General features: G+C 47.7%; 1 non-coding gene across 1 annotated transcript; it reads right to left on the bottom strand.

Annotated features, from left to right (window-relative positions):
- Positions 1-6,132: 6,132 nt before the first annotated feature.
- Trnas-uga (transfer RNA serine (anticodon UGA)) lies at positions 6,133-6,207 on the bottom strand. Its single transcript has one exon. It is a non-coding gene; the product is annotated as a tRNA-Ser (tRNA).
- Positions 6,208-7,737: the final 1,530 nt, after the last annotated feature.

Genomic DNA, 7,737 nt, shown 5'->3' with positions numbered 1-7,737 from the left:
CCAGGGGTTTGCGGTCTGTTAAAACGTAGAAAGGATCTCCCTCAACGTCAGTCTTAAAATGCTTGATCGCTTCGTAGACCGCAAGCAACTCCCTGTCAAATGCGGAATATTTCTGTTGTGCATTGGAGAGCTTGTGCAAGAAAAACTGCAGAGGCGAAGTTTGGCCGTTGAATGTCTGGCTAAGGACAGCGCTGATGGTAGTATCACTCGCGCCCGTGGTGACGAAAAGCTGCGCATTGGGATGAGGATGCGCGATGGTGCAGGCCTTGGTAAGAAGATTTTTGAGGGCAGTGAAAGAGTCAGTCATAGCAGGAGTCCATGGAACAGGTCGAGATCCAGAAGTGTTGGTGCCTGCCAAGGCATCCGTCAGTGGAGCCTGAATCTCTGCAGCCCAAGGTAGATGTCAGCGATAATAATTAAGTACCGGAGCTCTTTGAATGACGAAGGTCTGGGTAGGTTTAGTATTGCTTGTACTTTCTCAGGGGGCGGTGAAATGCCATCAGCAGATTTGAAAACCAAGAAAAGTGACAGCGGGTCGATGTAGTTGCAATTTGTCCTGGTTGATCTCAATGCCTGCTGCCGCGAGACTGTTCATAACAGTTTGCACATGTCAAATGTTCTCCTCAACGGAGGAGCTGAACACAAGAATGTCATCAAGATATGCAAAGCAGAATTTTAGGTCGAATAGCACTTCGTTGATGAAGTGGGTTACGTTTTTCAGACTGAAGGGCATGAATCGAATCTGCAATAACCCGATCAGGGTGGTGATTGCTGTCTTCTCGATGCCTTCAGGTGCCATGGAGATCTGGTGGTAGGCCCTTTTGCAATCAATGACAGATAACATGGTCGCACCTGTGAGGGAACTGGTAAAGTCGGCAATGTTGGGTATGGGGTAGGTGTCCATAATTGTCCGTGTGTTTAGTTGACGGTAGTCTCCGCACATGCACCAGGATCTGTCTTTCTTGGGTGTCATATGTATGGGCGCAGACCAGCTACTGGCAGAGGGTTCAATGACGCCGGAGCCTAGTAGTTCAGAAATCTGATTTTTAAGGTCGGAGAGGCGCTCAGGACAAAGTCGATGTGGTTTACTGGAGATCGGGGGACCTGATGAGAGGCAAAGCTTGTGAACCGTGCTGTTGGTTATGACAGAAATGTTGCCGGCAGCATGGGAGGCGTTTTGTTTACAATGTGTGACGGGCGGGGCAGACGAGGCATGGTCGTGGTGTTCGGAGCCACTCGGCGGATCCGACAGGAGCCGAGACGGCAAAGTGTCCCAGGAGTCAACGTGACAAGATGGCCGCTGGCCCAAAGCAGTGGCACCGTGGTCGGGTGAGCTCGATAGAGTCATGAGCCATTACTGAGTCCATTGCCTGAGGGTGCGGCATGTGGCAGCACGGTCGCGAGCGAAACACTTTGCATAGTTTGAGGTGCTGTCCACGAGGGGCGTGGTAGGAGCCGTCAGTTCAGGAACATGTGACGCTCGTTGCGCATGCGACTTGTGTCTGGCCGAGTGTCAAACACTGTCGTGTTAGGAGGTTGTGGCCCTGTGGAACTGTCAGTACATGTTACGGCAGTCTTGTTAGCACAGTTGCGAGGGGTAGCAGGAGGTAAACACTCGGATGCTCGATTGCTGGGACTGCAAGCAGATTCAGCGCACTTACTGACCTTGATTTGTCCTTGCTGTAGTGTCTGTAGCAGTGTTTCGTGGAACCAGAGAGAGAGCTCAAAGTTTATGTTGCGTAGGCGAGCGACGTGTTCAAGTCGACAAGGCACTTGTGCGTGGTTTCTTGTAACATCGTTGACAGAGACGAGCATGTATGGATGACATGAGCCCAGACCAATGTGTCATGGGGGGGTTTACTCAACGGACCACAGGGGAAGTGAGTCTTGGACGGATGATGAAACATGGTCTTTCGCACTAGGTCCGGTGAAAGTTTATGGTGTCGCAAGAAGTCAATGCCTAGTATAGGTTCATCAATTTCGCACACTAAAAAAGTCCACTCGAGTTTGCAGTTTGCGGAGAGTGAGACGACGTGGGAAGTTGAACCCGAGCATTGTAGTTTAGTTGAATTCACGACTTGCAGTGAAGTATGATGAGGGCGGATGTTCGACGACACTAAGGACATAGGCAGCAGCAAAACATTGGTGCCTGTGTCCACTAGGAAAAGGATCCCGACAAAATGTCTTTAATGTAAAGTCGTCCGCAATTATCCGGTCGTTCCCGGACAGAATGAAGCACTGGGGGTGCCTGTCATGTTGTGCGCACAAGGCGGCACCCAGACCTACCTGCGATTGGCATTTGGGAAGTAGCAGGGTGGTCTGCAGTTCCCTGCTGCCTCACCAAACCGTGTGTGAAAGTAACAGTACGGGTAGGTTGCATTTCCTGCAGAAAGTTCATTGCCAGTGGCGCAGCAGGTTCAGTTGCAGGAGGGGGCATGACTGTGGGCAGAGCCGGTGACGTCCCAGTTGCTTGTTTACTGCTTCCCGGAGCGAGCAGAACGGTCTGCACAGTACAGCCCCGGCTGCAGGGTGATGAGCCTGAACCTGAGACTTGTCAGGTAGGCAGTGGCTGGTGAAATAGAGCAGTGATGCATTGTGTAACTTGTCAGCAATTGTCACTCTTTGCTCGACAGGTTCAGGAGATGTTTGCGCCAGAGCAAAGCGGATGTGAGGAGATAGTTTATCTGGCCAGATGGTGAGTAGAGCTGTGTCAGAGAATAGATCGGTGCTCACCAGGGCATGTAGCTGTCTCCAGAGCTGGGAAAGTTTGTCGTTGTCTAGTTGCTCGATGTGGAGCACTTGCCATATTGCTGCCTCAGTTGAGTGTGCAAGCTGACGTAGAACTGTCTTTTTGGCTACAGTGTATCAGGTAGATGAGTCCGGGACGTCACCCAGGTCAGCAATCAAGTCCTCCTGGTCGTTTAGGTAGATGATGAGGCATAGAAACCTGGTTGACTCGTCGAGTTTGTAATGGTCGAACACTTCATCCGCAATTTTGAACCAGGTTGTTGCTCTGTAAGGATTAAACGGTGGCAATGTCAGTAAGCATTGTAGAATGTTCAGAAGAACAGGCTGAGTTGAGTTCATCGGGGCACTGCCTGAATCGAGCTGTTGTTGCTGTAGTGTTCCAGGAGAGTATGCCTCCAGGTGATGTGGCAATGATGGCTGTTCGGGTGGCAGCGTGAAGGTGACATGTTGTGGTTGAGTGCGATCCATCACAACGCAGAAGGCCGACGCGGTAGAGACACTGTAATTTGATGATTGCGATTGTGGAAGCTCAACACATTACGGGTATGTTCAGATTGACGCATCACGGATGAGGCACCGAGATGTGCCGAGAACGGTGGCGGAAGATCAACTGGAGCCAGCGCAGGGGCGACAGGGGAGAAAAAGTTCAAAGTTTGAGAACTCGTGTTAGTCCACAGAAAGCTCAACGTATGATCAGAGCCAGGGCCACCTGTGTTGCAGGGAGGCTGAGGAGGTGCAGGCTGTCCAGAAGCACAGTGCGGGAAATGATGTCAAACATGGGACGGAATGTGTGAATGTTCACTGTTCATAGCCACTCCATTCAAAACGGTGTGCGGATAAGGTGAATGTCTTGGCACAAAACACTAAGGTGTAGCAGTGGGACGGAGGTGAAGGTCAGGCACAGATAACAAGTTATTGTTCTGGTTACAGGCCGAGGTATCGAAGAAGGAAGGCATGTGCTGATGCTGAGGCAGGTGTGGCCGTGGTTGATTGCTGAGGAGGAAGACCTGTGAACGAAGCAGTTCTGGCCATGCGGCAGGTACCCGTGTGGTACTGCATGGATTGTAGCATGGCAAATCATTGTCCTGGCGGTAGTAGGTTGTCCGACGAAGCATTTGCAGAAATCGGCATTGGTCCTGCACTGCATGGAGATCTGTGAGAGGTAACTGCACAGTCAATGAGGGAGGGCACATGTGGTGGGAACAAAGGAGTTTGATAGACAGAGTTATGTGCACTCCTAACCTCACTTATTGTTGCAGGCTCGAAAACATCCAGCAAAATTGGCAGAATCATCGAGTGAGAGGCATCGTGTTGCAGCCCTGATGAGTGTACATCATCCGCAACACGATGCATGTCGATCACAAAATTCAGCATTAGGCGCTGGGCCGAAGTCATTCTTCGAATGCTGTGTCGACGTAATGCACACGAAAATAACTGGCACAGAGGTCGCAGACACAGTAAAACAGCGAAAACAGAAGACGTTACAACTCAGGGTCACCAGTGAGGAAGATTATCAGGTTGGTTTCACCAATAATCAAACCCATTTAGCAATATGTCATTTATTAACCTTAACACATACAAGGATCACAAAGAACTGCCCTCAACGTGGCAAAACTGCCAAAAATATGCTCAGAGTCCAAAGATGAATGAACGCATGTCGATGTTGGTGTCTTTTTCATCAGTGCCACAAACATAATAAATTTGCAGAACAGTGGCGGGTATTAGTTGCTAGCAGAAAGAGCGAGTAAGGCATCCATGCAAGTCTGTTACAGAGCTTCAAATGTATGCATTTAGATAGCTGAGAACTTGGTATACTACATAGTAGTAGTTTAGCAAGTATCTATTAAAGAAAAATACCTACAGCCTGCAGCTGATGCAAGCTCAAAGAACACTTACAAAGGTATGTGACAGTCTCTTTGTGTAGATATGTATGTTGCTGTTCAGTTATGAAGCAACAATCCATATTTCATGACATGCAAAGCCTATGGAATGGGTAAAATCTCCAGTGATTTGTGTTCCACTGTTCACCAAAAAGTAATTATGAGCCCTATTTCTTCATTGGAAACATTAACAATTGCTCAATGTCACAACATCTTTAAACCATTTCACTCCAAAAATAAAAGCTGTGAAAAAATATGGTACGTTGTCCTCATTGCCCTCAATTTCACTTTAAATTAATTGAAATAACATAAATATTAAAAACTAGCTCTATGTTTTGTCATTTGCACTACACATTATTTTGTGCAGCACAACACTGCAAGTTTCCTGGAGGAGGGGGAGGGGGGGGGGGGGGGGAACCCATCACATGCTTTTATTTGTGAAAAATGTATAACATTGTTGTTATATAAAAAAACTGACCAAAGTCAACGGTGGACTCTAGTATGGTCACTTCTGTCGTCCCTCATTGCTCCTGGCTGTCTGTTTCTGTTGGGATGACGACCGAGGTTGAAGTGTCTTTTTTCAGAGATTGGTGATTTATCAATTTTGAAAAGAGAGAATACAATCTGTGATCTCAAGTCAGTTTGACATGATAGGGCCTGTTGCCTCATGGTACAGCATTAGTAACAGCGGTGTTGATTCCATTGGAGAATAAAGGCCATCATCATTTCTTGCCTCTAATTCTGATTCTATAGTCTGCAATGGCAATGTCATGCAGAGCCTGTGCTTTGGGTGTATTGTTGATAACATCTGATTCAGGCATTATGTTGTGCTTGTTTTCCTTCACTGTACCTCTTCACATTCATTGTTGGCACAAGGATACCATAGTTGGTAACATCTGTTACAACAGAACTGCCATGAACACTGAATTGTTTGTTGTTGCCATCAAATCAATAATCAAAGTTCCCTTTTGGTTCTGTCCCTAAGGTTTTTGTTGTTGAAGTGGACAAGAGACAACTCTGTTCTCTTTCACTGCACCAGCTGCAAATAACTTCATCTCTGACAACCAGGTTAGCAGGTGATGGCTTGTGAGGAAGTTATCAAAAATATGATTTTCAGGGTCGTGAACAATTTTCAACAAAATGAGATTTTCACTCTGCAGCGGAGTGTGCGCTGATATGAAACTTCCTGGCAGATTAAAACTGTGTGCCCGACCGAGACTTGAACTCGGGACCTTTGCCTTTCGCGGGCAAGTGCTCTACCAACTGAGCTACCGAAGCACGACTCACGACCGGTACTCACAGCTTTATTTCTGCCAGTATCCGTCTCCTACCTTCCAAACTTTACAGAAGCTCTTCTGCGAAACATGCAGAACTAGCACTCCTGAAAGAAAGGATACTGTGGAGACATGGCTTAGCCACAGCCTGGGGGATGTTTCCAGCATGAGATTTTCACTCTGCAGCGGAGTGTGCGCTGATATGAAACTTCCTGGCAGATTAAAACTGTGTGCCCGACCGAGACTCGAACTCGGGACCTTTGCCTTTCACGGGCAAGTGCTCTACCAACTGAGCTACCGAAGCACGACTCACGACCGGTACTCACAGCTTTACTTCTGCCAGTATCCGTCTCCTACCTTCCAAACTATACAGAAGCTCTTCTGCGAAACATGCAGAACTAGCACTCCTGAAAGAAAGGATACTGTGGAGACATGGCTTAGCCACAGCCTGGGGGATGTTTCCAGAATGAGATTTTCACTCTGCAGAAGAGCTTCTGTAAAGTTTGGAAGGTAGGAGACGGATACTGGCAGAAGTATAGCTGTGAGTACCGGTCATGAGTCATGCTTCGGTAGCTCAGTTGGTAGAGCACTTGTCCGCGAAAGGCAAAGGTCCCGAGTTCGAGTCTCGGTCGGGCACACAGTTTTAATCTGCCAGGAAGTTTCATATCAGCGCACACTCCGCTGCAGAGTGAAAATCTCATTCTGGAAACATCCCCCAGGCTGTGGCTAAGCCATGTCTCCACAGTATCCTTTCTTTCAGGAGTGCTAGTTCTGCATGTTTCGCAGAAGAGCTTCTGTAAAGTTTGGAAGGTAGGAGACGGATACTGGCAGAAGTAAAAGCTGTGAGTACCGGTCGTGAGTCGTGCTTCGGTAGCTCAGTTGGTAGAGCACTTGCCCGCGAAAGGCAAAGGTCCCGAGTTCGAGTCTCGGTCGGGCACACAGTTTTAATCTGCCAGGAAGTTTCAATTTTCAACAAGTCTGTTAAAACTGTTTCACCTAAATCCAGGTTTTCATTAGCCATGTGTGAAGCTCGATCATAAGGGTCAAACTGATACACATATCCTCTAGTTAGGCTAGATTTCACAGTTTGAATATAAACCTTACTGGTTTCCCTTGCAACAAGTCTTTGCTGAATGACATCCAAAATATGGCACCATCTCTCCATCAGCTGATATGTTGTGAGAGGTTACGCCAGCCTGCATCATTTATTAAAAAGATGAATGCACTTCTTTATTTCATCAAATCTGTTCTGCGATGTCATTTCATGTATGAGGGGGCACCTTTTATCTTCATTTAATTCTACTAAAATTAGACACACAAACATACACACAAACTTCAAGCTTTCGCAACCAACAGTTGCTTCACCAGGAAACAGGGAAAGAGAGGGAAAGACGAAAGGATGTAGGTTTTAAGGGAGAAGGTAAGGAGTCATTCCAATCCCGGGAGCGGAAAGACTTACCTTAGGGGCACCAAGGCATGTTTAGCCACAGGGTGATCCTCATTACCAACAAACACTGTCTGCCTGTGTCCATTCATGCGAATGGACTGTTTGTTGCTGGTCATTCCCACATAGAAAGCTTCACAGTGTAGGCAGGTCAGTTGGTAAAGCACATGGGTGCTTTCACACGTGGCTCTGCCTTTGATATTGTACACCTTCCGGGTTACAGGACTGGAGTAGGTGGTGGTGAGAGGGTGCATGGGACAGGTTTTACACCGGGGGCAGTTACAAGGGTAGGAGGCAGAGGGTAGGGAAGGTGGTTTGGGGATTTCATAGGGATGAACTAAGAGGTTATGAAGGTTAGGTGGACGGCGGAAAGACACTCTTGGTGGAGTGG

This window comes from Schistocerca gregaria, chromosome 1 (assembly GCF_023897955.1).
Source record: "Schistocerca gregaria isolate iqSchGreg1 chromosome 1, iqSchGreg1.2, whole genome shotgun sequence".
In the NCBI taxonomy this organism is placed as follows: domain Eukaryota; kingdom Metazoa; phylum Arthropoda; class Insecta; order Orthoptera; family Acrididae; genus Schistocerca; species Schistocerca gregaria.
Note: the sequence above shows the minus strand (reverse complement) of the source record. Positions and strands in the feature narration are given on the sequence as shown.